Raw genomic sequence first — 20,909 nt, forward strand, 5'->3', positions numbered from 1 at the left:
TTAGGCTCCTTCCCGTTCAGTGTCCTGAAGCTTCGGGGAGGGCTCCTGAGGGTTTTGTCTTTGTGGGTCTGACACGGCGCTGGTCCCGCTGGGAGCTGTGGCTGCGGTGGTGGCCACAGATCCGTACCCACCTCCCAGCAGTGCTCTCGGAGGCGATGGAATGGAAGTACCCCGAGCTGGGATGTGCCTGGGTGCCTCACCGTAGCCCTGCCTGCCTCTGGGTCTCCTGCCACCCAGACAGTATCCCTGCGCTCCCTCCTGGCAGCCTCATGGAGGAATGAGAGGCCCAGAGGCCCCGGGAGGGGAAAGGGGCTCTCTTACTTTTGGAGTGGTTAAAGAACACAGATTTCCGTTCTGTTTTCCCTTGGAAAATGTGAGGCACCTGTAAAGCAGACACTTTCTGCCAGGGATCTTATGCTCTCCAAGAGTACTCGTCCAGACTTACCCTTCGGTTACAGTGAGCACAAAGCTTAAGCATTTTTTCCAACAATTTTAGCATTAATTTTTTGCATACTTCAGAAGTTGGGGTGCCAAGCTTAATAAGGCTCAGTTTTCCGGGTATTTTTTTTTTTTGGTAGTCGTGGTAGTTTTTTTCCTCCCCCCAGGCTTCTCAGTGCTGAAATGGGATTGAACCTGGTCTGCCAGCACCTTCTCAGGCCTTGAAGTAGATGTCGGCTTAACCTGTAGGAAATGGCATCTGGCAGCAATCCAGACTGCGATCTTGGTCAGGGCAGTAACGGGGAAGGTCCTTGTGGGGCCAGGTCCCGCTGGGGACGGGGAATCTCTGTTGGAGTGACACAGCAAGCCCAGAGCGGGCCAATGCTCGGTTGGTGTGTTGAGGTGAGGCATTTCTTGCCAATTAGTGATGCTGTTCCTTCTTACGGATTGTAAATTTCCAATTTTTTTAATTTTTTTTTTATTTTATTAGCAGCACAGAAGCCAGCTGTGCTGGAGGACCCCCCGCTCCGCAGCATTGTTTGTGCTGACTGCCCTGGGTGCCGCTGTGCTTTACCCCTGTCCTGGAATTCCTGACTTCCGTAGCGGTTTTTTTTGCGACACGGTGAACAAAAGCAAACTCGCTGTTCCCGGTTTCACCTGTGTTTGGCACTGGCCCTTCTAGGTTTTCCCCTGCCTCCCCCTTCTTTCCCTACGAGAGGAATGCTTCCGACACCCAGCGGGCTGCTCGGTACTTTGCTGTGCTCTGAAGGACGAGGCTGAAACAAAATGTTAATGTGCACGTCAGAAAGCGGTGCCGAATTAAATTAGAGCGTACATCAAGAAACCGAGGACCTGGCTCTGTTAGGGGCTATAATGTCATCTGCCTTCTCCCTGACGGGGAAGCATGCTGTCAGCAGTGTTGCCTCGTGTCCTTCTGGAGCATCCCTGTCTCCCGCAGTGCTCCTGAGCACTGGCCCCGGCGCGGAGACGCTTCCCCCGCACCTATAGAACTGTCCCCTCCGCAGAGCGAAATGCGGCCGCGGCTGTCTCCCATGGGGCTCTTGAGGATGGGCAGGTTTGACTGAAAGAGGACGCGCTTCAGCAGATGCCTCCAGGTCCAGCTTCACGGTGCCTCAGATGCCCTTTACTTCTGTCCTGTGTTTGGCCAGTGAAGTTTTAAATGGTCCTTAATGCTGCAGTACAAAAGGGTGGTTAGATATCTTTTCCTTTGTCTTCCTCGGGGACAGAAGTTGGGGAAACCTGTTAATCGTACATACCTGATTTTGGGGCAGGTTTCTCTCAGTACCTGCTTATTTACGTGACTGCTCAAAGCGCTTTTCCTGTCGCTGTTGGGCAAACTCGCTCGTGCACACGTCAAAGACCATTTAAAAATGCGTTTTTCGTTATCGTTTTCTGACTTCGGTTTTAACTTTTGTAAATCTGCAGTTTGGTAACACTGAATCCTTGAGAGGATTGTCCGCTGAAAAACAGCGCGGTGAAGGACTACCCCAAGCGCAATTACAATTTTATTAATCGGTACCTCGTAGCGGTGTTCTGGATATTAGGCAGGATTAAACCGCTGCTGGATTGTCAGAACAGAGGCATAGGGGCTGTTTCTTGGAATATGACACATCCAATCTCTAGAAAGCAGCCAGATTGGTGAAGAAAAGCTTCTCATTCAAACTCAGGAATTTTATCGTAAAATTGGCTGTTAGGCTTTCCCGTGCCATACTAAGCACAGCTAAAATCCCCATCAGAAAAGGTGCTGCAGAAGGTGACTTTGGAGGAACACATTCATAAAAGTTCGTGTTCTTCCAAAAATCACTTCAAACATTGCATTTTTTTTAAGCTAATGCAACTATTTTTTTTTTTTTTTTTCCTGTCAGCTCTGCAAACAAGCAAGGACTCAAACTGGCCAGCTATTTTGTTGCTGAAGCAAACTTTTTGGGCAGAATCCCTCTCTGGGCAGGCTTTGTTCCTTGGTACTGCCTTTAATTTGAAGGGAAAAAAACCAAAACCGGTACCCGCAATGCCTCGTCTTTGCATCGCGGCGCTGGGGGCACCAGGGCCTGCGAATGCACCAGCGCTTGGCCGCTCCTCTTCCTCCTCCACCAAGGAAGGCACCTTCTGGGGAGGACCTCGGGATGCCCTGTGTGAAATCCATCCTCGGAGAAGCCGAGGCAGTCGATCCTGTACCGAGCCGTGCCTGCTGCTCAGCTGGTTCCCATCCCAAACGTTCCCATCCCAACCCGCGGCCAACTTTTATTCAGGGGGTGCTGGGTCAGACAGCTTACTCTCTAACGTATTAGGGTTTATTTTCCTGGTTCTGACAGAGTCACCACAAAATCTAGCCCTTGCTGGCTGGACAAGACATGGAGCAGTAGCGGTTTGAGCGAAGCAACAGACTGGGTAACACTGGAGCAGCCTGCAGAGATTTAGGAAGGCAGGGTATAACGCTTGCTGAGCTCCTGATGCTTTCGGAGGGTCTGTTCAGCCACGAGCACCAGCCGGGGGCTGCTTTGGTGCTCTGATCTAATGAAAAATGACACCTATTTAGAATATTCAGAACTATTTCTCTCTTTGTGAAGTGCATTTGCGGAATAAGCGTGGAAGCTTTGGGTATATTATGTGTAAAAAAACCCAACAAAACCAACCCTATAACTGTGTATTGTATAACGATACAATTTTATATCTGGGGCCTACAGGAAGGAACGGAGAGTGTATCTCTCTCTATCAGGGAGCATACTGATAGGAGAAGGGGTAACTGTTTCAAGCTGAAAGAGGGTCGATTTAGATTAGATATCAGGAAGAAGTTCTTTCCTGTGAGGGTGGTGAGGCACTGGAACAGGTTGCCCAGGGAGGTTGTGGCTGCCCCATCCCTGGAAGTGTTCAAGGCCTGGCTGGATGGGGCTTTGAGCAGCCTGGTCTAGTGGGAGGTGTCCCTGCCCAGGGCAGGGGGGTTGGAACTGGATGGTCTTTAAGGTCCCTTCCAACCCAAACCAGTCTGTGATTCTATATAATCCATATTAATGTATTACTTGGGTATCATTATATGATTCATGTAATTAAAATAATATAATGTCCAGGCTAGTTGTAACATACACATTTGGCAAATTAATTACAGATCTGGCGATGTATTGCGTTATTTATGGATGCTTCGATGTGCCAGCTCTCAGCCGTTCGCTTACCAAAAGGCCACTGTAGCATTTGAACTCCTTAGGTATTTAAGAAAAGAAATAATCTTGTTCTTCCTCCTTTTTTTGTCAGTATGTAGGGAGGATAATAAAATTATTTTTATTAGGATTTTCTTTTCCTTGTTGTTCTCATTTGTTTTATGGGTGCACTGTGTTCGTCTGTCTGGAAGGCGTGTGCTTGAGGTCACTTCAGGCAAATAAATGGGTTTTACGGTTAGCACGGAGAGCTGGAAGCTCCTCAGGTGGCAGCTCTTGGTTGGGAATGAGTTCACTAGCGGGGGCCCCATCACCCCTAGCAGGGTCTCGGGCGTCCTGCACCCCCTGCCCTTGATCGATGTGCCTTCCCCCACGTTCTGGTGGGATGCGAAGGCTGTACGCAGAGAGCTGGTTTCCGATGTTTACAGGCAGCCTCGTGCAGAAGGAGAGCGGGGAGTATTAGCACAGTGACCATGACCTGAATTTCACAAGCTGGCACGGCAAGGCCCGAAGGCAGAGAAGCAACGCAGCATATTTGCAAAATTTCGGCTGGTGGAATAGGCTGTTACCAGTTACGCTTTCGGGATTTTTTTTCAGAGAAGTATTTCTAGATTAATTATAATGAGCTGCGGATCACAGCAAAGGGAGTATCTGAGCTCTGCCTCAAAAACATCAGGTTAGTGTATAGGAATGGAAAGGTATTTATTGGTTTGCTTTTTTTTTTTTTTTAAATCAAACTCTGCTTAAAATCTGCTACCTGAGGTCTGAAACATCATACCAGGTTCATCTTTTTCTTTTTTTTTTTTTTTTTTTTTTTAATTATTAGAAGACTTGCTACGTGTGGTCTGCATACCCGGCATGAGAGCTCTGCTTAAGGGAGCTGGAGGTTGCTGGGCTCCGCTGGCAGCTAATTGTTATTTAAGAAGTCCTAACGCCTTGTCCTTATGAGACTGACCACTTGGTGATCAACCAACGTCTGCACCCGGTATGACAACAGGGAACTGCAGCAGACGTGAGTCACCTCCAGCGATGTATCCTGAGCTGCTCTGATGCCGGGTTGAGCGAGATCTGAAGCCGTAGCAGGAGTCCTGGGATGGGATGGGACGGGATGACCTACATAGGATCACTGTTTCCATGGTAATTTCAAACCGCGCGAGATGCCCTTTCTTGGGTGGCACGGGAGCTTCCAGCTGAAATCGGCGCCGCTCCCAGCCCGCCTGCTCAAGTGGGGTCACCTCCTGTGTGGATCCTGTGTCCTGCCCACCGACTGGGTGAGAGGGCTGCACTGATGGTCAACCAGGAGTAGCCGTACCTACCAGAAACGTGTGCTACCCCACGTTTGATTTAATCCTGTAGTTACGTGTATTAGGGGAAGGTCTGTGGGCAGTCAAGGAGCCTGGAGCATAGTGACCCTGGCAGCATGAGGAGAGGAGTGGATGTCCCTGTGGAGGGGACAGGCTCTGCTGCTTGTCCCTCTGTATGGGCTGTGTAGCCTCTGCTCCTTTCTGCACGGCTGCACAAGGAAATAGGGCTTCGGCAGTTGTCTGTCTCCTCTCTTGCAGCGGCGTGTCATGGGTTAGGGGCTTTTTTGAGCTTTAAATCTTGCAAAAATCAGATTTTTTGGGTAGAAGAGCGAATGCCTAGCAGTGGGTTCGTATAGTAGAAAGGTAATTGGCTCACCTTCTATCTGGCGGAGGAGGATCCCCAGGGAGGGTGATGGCAAGACTTTGGGAATTAGGATGCGTTTGTTCTGGAACAGCTATTTAAAAATAGTTTTGTTCATGGAATTGCTTGTTTAAAAGAGGGCTGACTCCATTGTTAAGTTGGGGTAAATATTTTTTACACTCTGGAGTTTGTTGTGTGGCACAATTTAAACTTTCTGTTGCTGCCTTGAAAGGCCCACCAATTTAGCAACGGCTACTGTTATATCAGGATCTGAAAATTTTTGAAGTTCATAAGCTACAGTCTGCTTTTTGCTTTTTAGAGAGCACATTTTTTTTTATTTCCTGACTCTTAATTCTGTCTTTTTACCTGCTTTTACAAAAATATCCCTCTTCATGAGGGATTTATGATATTTGTGCTTTCATTCCGCTTCTGTAGATACAATCAGTCAATAAAACATTGCTCTTGAAAGAAGATAAACATTTGTGTGTGCTTGTAAGTTGTGTTTCATTAATGGATAGTTTATCTGCTGCCACAAGAGCTCAAAAATGAGACAAAACGGAGGCCCACACACTGAAAATATTCTTCCTCAGTCCTAGCAGAGCATTGTATGAGTGGGAAGATGAGGGGCTGCTGGCCATAAGGGTTTCAATTGGTAGAGCAGTGTTTTGGTGAAAAGGAGGCAATTTAATGTCTTTGTCCCTAGATGTGGCAGATGGGCTCTTCCAAGACTTGATGTCATCCTTGTGAGGGTCTCTGAAAGCTTGGGAGGACACTGGCCGTGGTGGGCAGCTCCTCCAGCGCTGCCGGGGCGCGCGAAATCCTCTGGAGTGACCCTAAAACCAGCTTTGTGTGACCTGGAGCTGGTAGGCTTGACTTGATGTCTAGGCAGGGCTGCGCTTGGACACCGAGCTGCTGGTATCTTCCTCTTCCCTCTGCTGACACAGTCGGGAAAGCTGCCTGGGGAGAGTTTTGTCGGAACTGCTCTGTTCAGGTGGGAGGTGACTTCAGTAGGGCAGGGTAAAAGTGTTTTCTCTGAAACTTCTGACCTTGCAGATGCGCTAGAGACCTGCCCGTGCTGCAAGGCTTGCCGCAGCTGGGTAAGGCTCGCTGCTCCCTCAGCAGCACGGCGCACAGCAAGGGGCTGTGCCTACAAACCCTGTTTTCTTCCATGCCTTCCCTATGTCCACATCCCATCAGACGGTGGGGTTTCATAACTGTAACCTTGAGTAGCACTACTGTGACCTCCCTTTCCCGGTGGAAATATCAGCAAGAGAAAAGTTTGAAAAAACAAACTTATCAGGATTGCCTTCAGCTCCCCCCACGTCCCAATGGTTGTTAGTAAAGTTAAAAAAAAAAAAAATTTAAAAAAAAAAATTGATGCTTATCAGCAGACAGATTAACCTTGCTGACAGGGAGCATATGACTAAAGCATCTGAGGTTAGAACACATTGGAATTAAAACTATATAAACTAACAAGCTGTAAACAGTGTGTGGCTGTTATTTCTGTTGCCTTAAATAGAAAAGGTATTTTGTTTTGGAGTTGGTTTCCCTTTACCTCCAAATTCTGTTCTGTATCCTTCGGTGATGTCTTACCCCCCTGACAGCACAGCATCCACTAGGCACGCTCCCATTCTTCCTCTCCGTACCCTCCTAGCTTTAGCACAGAGAGTCCTCAGCCCAAACCGTGCGTAATCAGCAGCAGTGGTGGCCCTGCCCTCGAGATGAGGATCATCTGCAGGTTTGAGCACTCTCATCCCCAATTAGGGGAGCTGAGCCAGTGCCCAGATTGCCCAGGAAAGAGTGCCTGGGGAAAGATGGATGGCAGAGGAACAGCGCGCTCTGAACTCTGCCTCAACTCTCGTAGGGGTCACGGACAGCTGTTGTCAGGTGCCACATCGATGGGATGATGCTGCCAAGGCCAGGGTTTGGCTGGAGTGCTTGTGACAGGACTGGCCCTCTGCTCTTGTCATTCCGGCTCCTGGTGGGATGGGTAAGGATTTGCTCCCTCTATGCCACCCAGCAAACTTCCCATGTCTTCTGCTCAGGTTCTATGTGCTCTCCGCATGGCCCTGCTGCAGGTGTGGGTGACCATGTCCTTTGAATGACAGCACTTGTTGTGGCCCACGGTGAGGGCATCAGTGGCAGGATGGTGGCTGTATCTCTCTCTTGCTGCTTGCGACTTCGGGACAGAGCCCTGTGGTGTCGGGGTCTTGTGCAAATCTGGCGAGACTTCTGTTTTTCTCAAGTAGTCTGGTGGGAGTCACTGCCGTAAGGGTGGGTAAATGGCTGGAGGATGGCAAGGATTCAGTCTGAAATATGGAGCAGAGAGAGCTTTCATCCCTGCCCTCCTCCCGGGGATGTGAACATCCCACGGATCAGCAGGGCCACCAGCTCTTCTTCGGTGACACCTTGCTGGTGGCTGCAGTGTGGGCAAAAGACTGAGAAAGATGCAGGTTTTCAGCCTTTCCCTTGCTTGAATTTCCTGGTTGTGGCAAGCATTTCAGTCTCTCTTCCTTTCCTCCCTAAACCTTGTCCTACATCGGCAAAGATGGGGCTTCATGTGCAGGATGTGCTTAGAGCACTGTCCTCCCTCCTAAGAGAAGCCTACACCAAATATCTTCTGATGGGGTCCATACCTGGGACCTTGTGGACCAGATGGAGAAGCTGTCCAAGCGTGTTTCAGACCAACCACGTATGGAAATGGCAAAAGCAAAGGCCTACTTGCCTGCCTTCTGAATTGTATGATCCGCAATAATTCTTGGATGCCATTGAATGCGACACTGAAATGTCGTGGTCTATTGCGGTTATTATGTGTGGTTGTAATTGGTAATCTGATCTTTGTAATTCCTCAATAATGGTGCCACTAGTGCGATGCCTAAATAACCCAAATGTAATGTTATGTATTCATTGTGCTACGGAGTTGTAAATAAGTTGCTTTCACAATTAATCCAGAAAATAAATGTCTGCATACAAGAAAATCGTAGACCGACTTGTAAAACCGCAGCAAACAGCAGCAGCTACTACAGTTTAATTTGTTGTTGTAAACTGTATTGATCTCCTTTAATAGTAAGTGAATGACTTGGAATTATGAATTAAAGTAACATTTTTACATCACCAGTACCTGCTGATTGCTGGGACTTTTCTGAAGAAAAGACTTGCAAATGTATTAGAATTTTTGGACACACGAGTGAAATAACTGGAAAGGGAGCAGCCAACATTTCACTGAGCTGTCAGAGCACCTTTTTGGTAAGTCTGTTGCACAAAGTTTTGCTCGAAAGGCAAAATAAAGCCACTTATTGGAAACGGCATAAGGAATAGGAAAACACAAAGGCATCAAATGGCAAAGGGTCAGTGTAAAGGTGCTGTGACTCCGTTCGCAGTTGATAATAGTGATTAAATTTCTCTAGGAAATAATAGGGGCTTAGCAGCGAGACTGCAGGATTCATACTGACGATAATTTTCTTTTTAATAGAAAACAGAAAAGAAATCTGAGTTATTTCATGGGAGTGCGAGCAAATTGGCTGAACGTGTAGCATCTGTATAGACAAATTCAGGATAATATGGATTAGAGCAGTCTTTCAGAGAGCAGGTAGATCAGGTATTTCCTTTTGCTCTTGGCTACCGTAGAGAAAACAACAGGATTTTTCTTAACGGTCTACAGCAGCACTGTAGTTTCTAGCCTTAATCTGCGGAGAAGGTTTAGAAAACTCCTTTTTGGAGTCAGGTGTATGCATTTGGATAATATCGGAAACGCTGATTTTTCATGGAGGAAGAAAGGACCCGTAGAATTTGTGCCACCAGTTGCATCCCTGGCGATGTAACCTCTAACCAAGTTGAACTGAGAAGAAATACTGTTCATCCACTGATCACCCTGCACGCACCTACCTTGTAATTTGGGCAAGAAGGGGAGGTTTATCTGGTTTTCTTGAGCAATGAGCTTTATACAGTTGTATGTACCTATGTATACATACACGGGTGTGTATGCATGCGTCCCCTTTTCCTTCCCTTGATAACGCCTGGACTGGTAGGCTGTTCTCGGCCAAATTCCGCAAAAGGTCAAGATCTCCATGGTTTTGAAGTTCCTGCAAGCTTGATGAAAATGGGTGTCCCCTTGCATCCCTCAAGGGACAAGGGCATTGGCACACGGGAATGATGCTGGAAATGGGGCCAACGTTCGTTCTGCTGTATGGAGAACGACGTGGGGATAACTCCTTGGCTGCTGGTAGAGATGCTCTGCTCAGTCATGGATGTAGTTATAAGGACCATCCCTGGGTAAGAGAAAAATGTCCTCTTATTGCTTCCTTGTTTCGGATTTTTTTTTTTCCTTTGTACACAAACTTAAAACTATATGTAAGGCAGTCTGCTTCTGGTATTCCTTGTTTGTGGTTCTAATACAGGGAGCGCCGATGGACTATAAGGGCCCCTCTGGGGCTGGGGAGAAGAGGGGGTTTCCCTAAGCAGCCAAGTATTGCACCGCTTCTCGAGCAGCCTGCTGATCCCATGGGTGACTGCCTATTTTTGGAAAGCAGCTCTCTGCCATGGAAACAGGCATGAAGCTTGCTGGGAGCACCACCTGAGAGCACGGGCTTTTGCTATTTTTTGTGGAATTACCGCTTGGTGTAAGCCTTGGTCTGCGGGCGTACATTACCAAAGCCCCCAACAAAGCAGGGCAGCGGATATAGGATGAAATCAGGAGTTGGAGGCCGATGCTAAGACTGGAGGAAATTTCTCTGTTACCTCCATGAAGCTTGATGTAGCGCTGAGATAAGGTTAGCTATGCCCAGAGTGCTTTTTGGTTTTCCTGTTTGGGGGGAAGCCCGGGGTGATTGAATTTCTCTGTTTTGCGAGGATTTTGTACCTAGTAAGAAGCTGCCAGACAGAAATGGAGGAGGGAGAGGTTTAAGAAGTTGCATGGGGAAATGACATGGTGACTTCTGAAAAAATAAAACCCTTTGAGAGCGTTACGGATAATGGTGGAATTCAAATTGGAAGTGTTCTGTGCATTTTTAATACCTCTACTAGGAGAAGGAGTATAGCTGTTTTAATGTTTAATGCACGTACAGTAGTAGAAGGCTGAGCTGATCTCCATGGGCCCGTTTGTTCCATTACTGTCCAGAAGGAAATAAATTAAATTCTATTTTAGACTATATTTTGGATCTGGATGCTGCAGAGGGAGAGCTCAGAAGAATGAAAGCATAAGGCGAGCTCTGTTCCTGAACTTGTCCTTATCTGTCCCGAGAAGCTGGCAGAGATGTGCACGTGCTTGGTGCCATACAAGGAATAAGTGATGCCGCGATGGCCCTGGGAAGGATCACTGTTCTGAATGAGACAGCATCTTCACAAGTCAGAGATTGAACTGATTTATATTTTAAGTGGTAGGAGGGGTTTGATCCTCGAAAAATTAATTAATTCCAGATACCTACCACTCATGCTTTAAAAAATTCTCATAACACTGCAACCAAGACTGTCTTCTCTCCTGAACATGAAGAAAACCCAAATCTAGTGCTTTAACTTTTCTAATGCTTTTCAGTTCAGACCTCTTAGCATAACGTAGCTGAAGGCGTTTCAGCTCCTCAGAGACGCTTCAGCTTGAACTTTCCTGTTCGGACGGCACGGGGATTGTCGCAGTGTTGTGTGATCAGGAGCAGCATGCTGGTGCCCTTGGTGTAATTAAGTTCAATATCTAAAATTATTTGATCTTGATTATTTGCCTTGTGGTTTCTGGTAGTTCACGTGCATGGTATCTCAGAAGCAAGAAGCACACTTATCCTACTTGAAGCTTTATTAATAAAGGAGAGTGGGGGAGAGAACCGCCTGCGTCAGGTGTGCAAAGACATTGAATGTGGTGCTGGTGATGTGCTGGAAAGTTCTGGGGCTGGGTCTCACATTCTGTCTCAGTTTCCTACCTCATTTTAAGGAAGGGATTTGCTAAACCCGCTTTCTTCCTCGCTTCTCTCCCTTACTCTTTGCCTCTTGTCCAGTGCTGCCTCTCGGCGCTGTGCCAGAAGTGGCCCTCGCTAGAGCTCGTTAAATGCACCCTGTGTAACGATGAAAAGGGGGTTGCTGCTGAAGCGGTTGCCCAGAAGCGGGCCGAGTCGATACTTGTGCAGCTTCCCCTCCTCCTGGGCTCGGAGCTGAAAGGCCCTGGTCTGTGGGATGCGCAGAGGCAGGTGGGGGGACCCAGGGCAGCCGGACCTCAGTCCCATCCCAGGTAGAGACACCTTCTAAGCCGCAGCTGCACTGTTTATGTCTCCTCCTTAGCTGCACAGCTTCCTTTACACTTGTTTTATGCGTATTGTATGAAAATAGCATACTTAACATATACTTACTATACCCAAAGCAAGATACTTATTTTACATCTATTAATGACAAATTTTACCGGTGCCATCGGCCGTGCTGGTTTTATGCTTGCACATGGTCTGTAGTTTTCTTTGGACCTCCTGCAGCTTTGCCTTATTCTGGTTTTACAGTTAAGAAACTTGATTGTGGCTGAAACAGTGCTGTCTGCCTTGATTGTTAATGCAAATGTCAAGTACGGCATTTCTGATCCTGTTGGCAGCCCCCCGCAGCGCCGTACTGGCTGCCGTTCCTCACTCTCTCGTCTTGGCAATTGCTCTTTTCTGGTCCTCGGAGCTGGAGCTTCTCTTATCTTTCCCAGTGGGGTTTAGTCTTTTGACCTCCTGCAGCTTTTCACGTTAGGCTAGGAAAAGTTTGCCTTGTTTAAACCAATTCTGCTCGAGAAAATAAACCTGCAAGCCACACCAGATGCCAGGAGATGGTCTGTTATTGACCTCCTCCATCCTGGAGGCGAAAGAAAGACAGATTTTTGTTTTGCCTAGCTGAAGGGCCAACTGGTATGTCTTATTGGGAGAGGTTGGGGTAGTAACATTAACATAATACACCCAAGGTGGAGCTCAGTTGAAAACAACCAACCAAACCCACAAAACCCAGTTGGTACAGATGAACGCCGCTCTCTAGCAAGAGAGCAGAGGGTAGTTAGGTTGAACTAATATTGAAATTTTGAAGGTTTTTGAGAGGAGGCATTTTATTCATGAGATTATTTTACATTGGATTGAAATGACTTGATGGGTCCCTTGGACGATTTGGTGTCCCAGATCCTGTACGTCCTCGGAGAGCAGGTCTCTCTGCCTGTTGATCTTAAATGGTGCCTGGTCATAGGTCCTGTTCCCCCGAAATGGTCAGCACCCACCCCATCTGCAAACTAAGCCTGGTTAATGGCCGGTTTTTAAAACAAATGCTTCCGTGCAAAAATCCTAGCCGAGCAGGCTAAAGCTCATTTAACAAACAAACAAAACCCACCACACCAAAGAAAAACCCAAACAAACACACACACACACACACCCGCCAACACCATTAGTATCCTCTTTAATGCTTTGTTGTGGCTACCTGTTAGTCACAAACTTTTTTTTTTTCTTTTTGGTTATCCCGATTCTTTCCAAAAACTTGGAATATTTGTTTTATGCCTTTTAGGGGTTAGAAAAAGAATCATACTTATATTTTGTAAAAGTCCTACAGGTATTTTTCTTGCAAAAGAGGATTGCTGGGAGGCTGAGCAGGACCCCGTGTGGGCTCCAATGCCCTCTGCGGCACCTCTGAGGAGGTCAGCGTGAGGAAAAAGACTCCAGAAAGTGAGTGTGTCTAGCTGTGCAGTGATCTGATTAATTGCTCTGGGTTGGAGGATGGAAAAGTTGGTTTGGAATTACCGGGGGGTGGGGGGGTTAGCAAGGTTTTGCTCTTTGCTCACCTTTTGTGCTGTTTTCTTTTTCTTCCCTCTTATTTCCTAATATATTTCCTTAGGCCAAAATAGTAAGCATCTTGCACAACTGCTTAAATTTCTTTTAAGGGAAACAAGTAAGCCAGTAGGTAATTAGCATGCAAATTTTAAGTAGATTCGATAATTTTCTTTTGGATTATGGGAGCATTTTGGAGACGTATGATTACGCTACTCAGTCTTCAGAGCTTGCGAGATGGGAGGCTGGGATTGGAAGGCTTCTCTGACGTGCCGTGGGTTTTGGTGTATAACTCCATGCAGAAGCTCATCACGGGATTGTCAGTTCTTGCTGTCGCTCGCTTCGGCAGGCGGGTGATATCCAGCAGAAGGCATGCGAGCAACTGCAGCTTTCTGCTTCTGAAGGCAGCTCCAGATGCCCACAGCCCCTGCTCTTCCTTCTGTTTTTACAGCCCTGTTCTTTTAAATCGGTGACGCTTCTTGCTTGGCTTTTGAAGTTTTACTTGCTCGGTTGGGGTTAGAACGAAAATTTCAACGAATTTTGGAAGGAAAACTCCCATTTAAGTTTGTTGACTCGTGTGTTATTTACAGTTGTGATTAGATGGGAAATGTGAATTTGTTCTGCTGTGAGGATATCCCATCCCTTAAAATGAAATCTGCTTCATCAAAGCAGAAAGAGATAAATTGCTGGTCTCCTCAAAGAGCGATGCATGAACCGACCCTCTTGAGCATATTCTGTTGACGCACATATCGCCAAGTAGCCTTGTGGGAACAGCAGCACCCCATGGAAAAATAACTTGCAGTCAATACCGTAATCATCTGTGCAGTGTCTAATACTACTTTGATTTTGAGTGCTTAAATAAGTGATTATTTCTACCTATCTAGTAGAAATTTGGTATCACTTAAGTCTGCAGAGTTATTTCGGTGCATAGGTGGGAGGCATACAAACTATTACGCTTTTAGTTATCGAATAAGTTTTTAAGAAATGCCTTGCTGCCGCTTTCTGCGCGCTCCTCGGGCCGCAAGGACGGGGCAGTCTCAGGCCAGCCGGAGCCCATGTCCACAGGGACAGTGGTTGGCTCAATGAAGGCTGTAGCTAGTGGTGGATTTACAGAAAACATCGGATGTCCTTGCGTATGCTCCGGCTGGATGGGGCCATAACGTGGCTCGGGGACTGGGCGACTCAACTGTATTGTATTGTCAGCTCAGGAAACGCGAGCTTTGCGGGTTTCTTCTTCTCAATCTCCTGCCTTCACAGAGATCCCTCAGCCGAGTTAACCCCAGGAGGTTCACGGAAGATGCTGTTTCTGAGTTGGTTTGTTCATCTGCAGCCGTGATTGTCTATAAAAGACTTTGTTTTAAAACACTTAATGCAGCGCAAAGTCCCGTAGGGTTTTATATTAATTTCTTGTTGGAGAAGCAAATCTGTCCTGCAGATCTGTTCTGTTTGGGGACACTGTTGCCACCGTGCAAGGGGCAGGGAGGAAGCATCCCCTTCCACCTCATGGTCTTTGCTGACAACCGCAAGACAGAGCTTCAAAATGGGAGAGGTTGGCGAGTCAGAGATTCCTGGCAAAAGCCAAACGAAACGGGCTTTATTTCAGTGTGCTTTTGCCTGCTTTGCCATTCTTTAATTTTGTTGTTTCTTGGTAGAGCGCTGATGGATGGTCTGCATTTTTCCTGAATGTTCGGTGGCCTCTCCGAGGGCTCGTCCGCATTTCCGAGCGCTTCTCTCCCTTTCTCGGAGGGATAGCTTTGCACACTTAGATGAACGACACATGCTGTTACCGAAGCGATGTGTGTTTGCTGTTGCTCTCCTGCCCTGGGGGATCTATTACATGAAGTCCTCAGCAAGGCTGAGGAAAAAGATTCTCTTCAAAGTGAATCCCACGATTTCACAGCCCTAACTTGCATCTGCCTTCTCTCCCTCTTTCCCTTTGCTTAGTCCCAGGTTATTAGGTCTATGGATCTTCCCTTAACCTCACTGGCGAGGGCAGAAGCCGCGGAAAGCTGGGCTCGTGCTGGAGATGCCGGCTGCCTGCAGGCTGGACCACCCTTGCTACTCATGATGGCTGAAAGACAGTGTGGGCATTTGTTGCCCAGGTGGCTTGTAGCCATCCTCCCTCTTCAGGTGTTGTCAGGGACTCCTGGAAAGCAGTATCCTTCCCCTGCTCCTTCCTCCTCCGCTCTGGCTGGGGCTGTGGCTCAGCTCAGCCCAACGGGGAGCATCCCGGTCCTCGTCCCACCGCGTGGCCAGAGGGGCTGTTGTCCCAAGGAGGCTTGGTCACCACCGCTATTGACTCCAAGCGACAGAAAGCGGCTTTTTACTGGGAGAAAGCTCTCTGGCAGCTGCATTGGGTTGGGCGGCTCTTTCTTAGTCCAAGAAATACCATTGGGGCAAAAAAGCTGCCTGTACCTATCCATACATTAAAACAAATTTCTTTGCAGAAGAATTGGGCAAGGAACTGAATAGACATATTCAGTGACATTAGATGATTTGATTTTCAAAGTTGCCGACCTTTTCAGCGGAGCTTTCCAGTTTGTACCTGTTTGCCAATTTACCTGCCTTCAGGTCGCAGATATACAGGATGGATTTGAATCAATATAATTTTATCCCCGACAATCCCCTCAGTCCACTGATCGGTCACTTAGGGTGCCTTTGCGCTCTGCACTTACCCTGATTTTTTTAAAATAGCAAGGTAAAGAAGCCTTAAATTACTGGAAGCCTGGATTTCGTGCCCCTCCAGTTGCTTTTGGGGGTATGGTTACTTTAAAGTTCGCGGAACAAACTTGGGTTTGCGTGTTCTGTGTTGCAAGCTTTAAATCGAGACCGTTGAGAAGAGCGCGCTGAAAATGTCTGTGGAAGCCTGATCTAAGCATGTACGGTGATTTGCACGAGCACAGGATGCTACAAGAGATTTCAGATGGCTTGGAGCATTTTAAAGCATCGGCTTCTGTGCCAGTCTTCCTGGCTAGACAGAGTATCTTCTTTAAGATAAGCAAATCGCCCTTTTACACACATTTGCCTGTTCAATTTTTAATCTTTCTTTTCCAGTTATGTAAATAACGCAACAATAATATTAACCATGTACCACTAGTAAGCTGATTCGCTCGCTCCAAGTTATCAGACACAAAAGCACTGCGGGGCTGGTTTGTAAATTGAGTTGGATTTTTTTTTTTTTTTTTTTTTTTCCACATCTGTGTTATTCCGAGCTCTTATGTAAACACTTGGAATGCAATTTCTATATATACTCGGCTTGTTATGCAACTACCCTGTGCAGCGATGCCAAAGGGATTTAATTTTCTTATCGGTGGCTTTTAGAAGAAGTGATCAAGCACTCTTTCTGTGGAAAGCGCAGGGAACGATAAAGTGAAAAACAATAATAAAAATGACAGAAAACAAGGACAACCACAAATTTAAAAACGGGGCGGGGAAATAAAATGTTCCCAAGTTACAAAACTATTTATGGCGGCTTTCAGTGAACGCGTGATTACTGCTTCAGTACTACTTGACTACATTTGTTCTTTATGGAAATTATTGAATGGTTCGATATATACGTCTGTTTTACAATCCGCGCTGAATGCATTCTTTACGTGTTATTGATGAAACATTCTTATTTACAGCAGATGTCGTTTAGCAGGATAGCAATGGAAAGCACTGCTGGAGACGTGTTCCGTCAGATCTCTGGGCTGGTGCTTTTTAAAGTGATGCTCAGTACATCAGGAGAGCAGTTACGGGAACGTGCCGAAATTGCTCCAGCGATGGGTGAACGGCAGCGTTCTCCGGGTGCTCTCTGCAAGAGCAGCTCTCCATCAGCGGGCCTTGGGGCTAGCCGCTTCTCTCCTGCAAAACCTTTTGGAAATCATGAAGCTGCTTTGCGTAAGAATTGATTGATTTTTTTTTTTAATTGAAATTGAATTATTTTTCCAACTAATTATACGTGTTATTTACTAAAAAGAGAACACTGAATGAAAATGTAAGGCTGCAAGGTCAAAAGCTGTGACTGTGTAGCTGCTCTGGCAAAGTTCGCGTAACCATCCACGCGCTTTTCTGTACGGGTTACAGCCGTGTCAGTAGAGCCCCAGGTGAAATCCGGTTCTCCTGGTCCCAGGTTGGGCTCCTCCGACCCACTGCGTCTCCCTGAGTCATTTGCTGCTCCCGTACAGCCCCCCTGCAACAAACTTGAACCCGAGCACAGCCATGCAGAGGCTGCCCGCCCTGTCTGTAGGAGCCGAACGAGAAGCTTCCACGCAATTTAATCCAGCATCCCGGCTGCCGGCTGATTGACGTGGTAACACCGAGTCCTTCGGCTGCAAGGAGCGCAGCTGCAAGCAGAGGGCTCGCAGCTCAACGCCTGCCGAGTTACAGCCGAAGTGGAAAACCAAAGGCTGAAAATAGGGGAAACTTTAAAACAACAACAACAACAAACAACAACAAACCCCTGGTGAATTTCCTTCTCTGTTAATATTTTACCCCCAGAAATATTTCTTGAAGGATTTTTTTATTTGAACACAAATGCTTCAGTGCTGCACGGAAGCAAGGCTGGGGCGATGTTGGGTCGCTGTTGCTGATCCCTTCAGTAACGCGGTGCTTTGGGGAGCTGTTTCGGAGGAGGCAGATGATGGAACTGCTGCGAGCTGTGGTTCGTCTGCTCCTGGGCCCCTTCAGAGGGACATGAGGTGCTTCCTGGGGGTGGGCAGAGCAGAGGCGTCATCTTTTACCCACCCAAAGCCTTAGCAGCTGAGAGATGGTGACAGCTCCTGCTTAAGAGGTGGCAGACGTTGGCATCGTAGAATCCTAGAATGGTTTGGGTTGGAAGGGACCTTAAAGATCACCTAGTTCCAACCCCCTGCCACGGTGAAGGACACCTCCCACTAGACCAGGCTGCTCAAAGCCCCATCCAGCCTGGCCTTGAACACTTCCAGGGATGGAAGGGATGCCACAACTTCTCTGGGCAACCTGTTCCAGTGCCTCACCACCCTCAGTGCGAAAAATTTCTACCTAATCAGCCTGTGAAACAAAGGGTTTGTACAGTGTCAGAAACTCTTTTGCATTTTGGTGTATTTTGTCTGTGATGAACTTCGAAATGCAGATGAAAAAGGCTTCTAGCACAACTTGCGTCGTAGTTGCGTTTATTTTGGCCGGCGTTCCTCCTGAGCTGAGCTGCCTGGGGGGGGGGGGTGTCCATCAGCACGTCAGGTTGCTGGCCGGCTGAGCTGCTCCTTGCACTGGGGGGGTCCTGGGCTCCCCTGGGGGGCCTTTGTGCTTGGGCTCCGCCTGAGGCAGCCGGTCTGGGTGAAGTAGAGATCAAGGAGTTGCTTCCACCGGGAGCTGAACGTCAGCCACTGAACTGATCTAATTTAATACCCGCAGTTGGATTCGCGTAGCTTTTGGAGCTGAAAGTCCAACACATCCTCTGCTTAATCCTCCTTGAGTCAAAGCAAACACATACTAAGTGGATTTTAGAAATAAACGTCTGTAGTTTTACACATTTCTGTTTCAAAGTAACTGCTGAAGTCAAAGGTTAAACTGCAGCGAAACCCTTTTTTTTTTTTTTTTCTCCCTGCCCCCCCCCGTCTGAAATGATGGTAGGAAGACAAAGCTGCATTCCTTGTCCTCTGAAAGTGTTCTGGCTTTTTAGTTTGTGACTTTTAGTTGGTTGTTTAGTGTCTTGTAAGAGCAATAGAGCTGAATGCAAAGGCTTTTTGGTATTAATCATGGAGATTATCTGACAGCTGTTTTATCTCCGGGCAGCTTTGCATCACTGTTCGGAATAATACCATAATACCCCATCATCCAATTACACTTTTTTTTTCTCTTTTCATTAGGAATGTGCCTTATCTAAATGCCTTCTTGTAAAGCTGAGGGGTCTTAGTTTGCAGCAGTGCAGAAAGAAACTAGCTTATTTTCTGGCTTGCATAATGTTTTTGAAGTCCCAGTATAATCTTTGCAAGCTCGGACATTTAAGTTGCCATAGGCTGTGGGTAGTGAATAGATTTTTTTTTTTTTTGTTTTTTTTTTTTTTGTTCCTTCTCATAGCTTTTCTGAACGCAGAAAGTTGTGAATTCCATTCAAAGGGTAACTAAAACTGCTTCTTTTTACCTTCATTACTAATATAAACCTCTGTAGTCAAAGAAATAATACATTTTACCCTTTTACCACTTAAAACATGCTGCTCTTACTGCATTTTGTCCCGTTTCAGTAATACCAATAGTTGTATTAATTTAATTTTGTATTAAATTTCTCATACATGTAATAAAATCCTGCTCCGTTGTTAATCCAGTCGTGTAAGCAAACACAATATAGGAGCATTAGAGGAGAACACTTAATCCCCCTCTTTTTTTCTCTCCAAGAGGTTTTTGAATTGTTTAAGCGTGAAATGAGAGCATTTCTGTACGGACAAGGTCAGGTACTACCTTTTCGCGTTTATTACCTGATTTAAGTTAGTGACGTATCGCTAAAACACACTCAGGTTTCGGTGCCCCTCTGTCTATGCGTTTTCTCTCTGAAGACTTTAGGAAGGCGCCGCCGCAGGGAAAGCGCTCCGTTGCATGGCGTTTTGCAGCCAGCAAGGAGGATGCTGAGGCTTTTCCTGGGAGCTGCGTTGCCGGCTGGGATGCTTCCCTTGGGCTGCTGCCTGGCTCTTGAGTGGGATGGGTTTCTAAACGAGGACCAAACCCGTGCGTTCCTCTTCTCGCCCTCGAAGCCGTGGTGGTGAGTTTGGCAACATGACTCGAAAGGCAAGTCAGAAGAGTTTCACATGGATTTAGTCTTCGTGACCTCCCTTTGAAAAGGGAAACCTTAAAAACTGGGGGCTCAGCTCACGTCCTGGTGGGCTCGTCCTTACAACGACACACACCACGTCTACAGCAGAAATCCCCGTCCGTGTCCACGCCAATCCCGGGGGAAAGGTTGGGCACACTTCTGTCTTCAGGGAACCAAACACTGGTGAAGAGGGGTTGGCACGAGAGAGTTTCAGATTAGGGGAAAACTAACTGCATCAAAACACCAGAAAATCATTAGCATATTTTTTTGAGGTTGAGACTAGGTGCCAGTCCGAGTATTTTTACAAAAGACAAATCGATTATGGAAGTGATGTGACACTTCTGCCTCTGCGGAACCCCCTCTCTCAGTGCTGTCAGGCTTCCCGCTGTCAGCATTCGATAGCCAGGGCTTCGTGGCTGTTGTGTACTATTAAAGGGTGCCGGGCTAAAATTTGGCAAAGGAGTTGTCAGCCCAGTGTAAATCCTGACCTTTTTCAAAATGGCTGTGGCTCTGTGGCTCTGCCAAACCCCTGCGGAGGGGGTGGTGCACGTCCCCATCAGTCCGGATGGTTTTCATAGAATCATGGAATGGTTTGGGTTGGAAGGGACCTTAAAGATCATCCAGTTCCAACCCCCTGCCCTGGGCAGGGACACCTCCCACTAGACCAGGCTGCTCAAAGCCCCATCCAGCCTGGCCTTGAACACTTCCAGGGATGGGGCAGCCACAGCTTCCCTGGGCAACCTGTTCCAGTGTCTCACCACCTTCACAGTAAAGAGTTTCTTCCTAATATCTAATTTTGCTCATCAGCAGCCTCTCAGCAAGGTGAAATATCCATATTACAGTGGGAGAAGTGGGAAGTTGCCTTCTGGGGACTGAGACCAGTCTTTTGACACTTGAGATGTCTCGGGATGTCTCTGCCTCTTGTCACGCTCCAGCGATTCGGTGGTTGCACCTGGCCAGCCGCTGACCCCAAGAGCGGCGGGGCGCAGATTTTGGCCGCTGGCGAAAGAGCGAGTGGCTTCTCTGAACAGCTGACTCGTTTGAGGCTTGCGGTGCGTGACGCGGTGTTATTCCAGGCTACTGTGGCTTGAGGTGAGAAGAATCCGCATTTGCTGCTTTT

Source organism: Chroicocephalus ridibundus, chromosome 3 (assembly GCF_963924245.1).
Source record: "Chroicocephalus ridibundus chromosome 3, bChrRid1.1, whole genome shotgun sequence".
Taxonomy (NCBI): domain Eukaryota; kingdom Metazoa; phylum Chordata; class Aves; order Charadriiformes; family Laridae; genus Chroicocephalus; species Chroicocephalus ridibundus.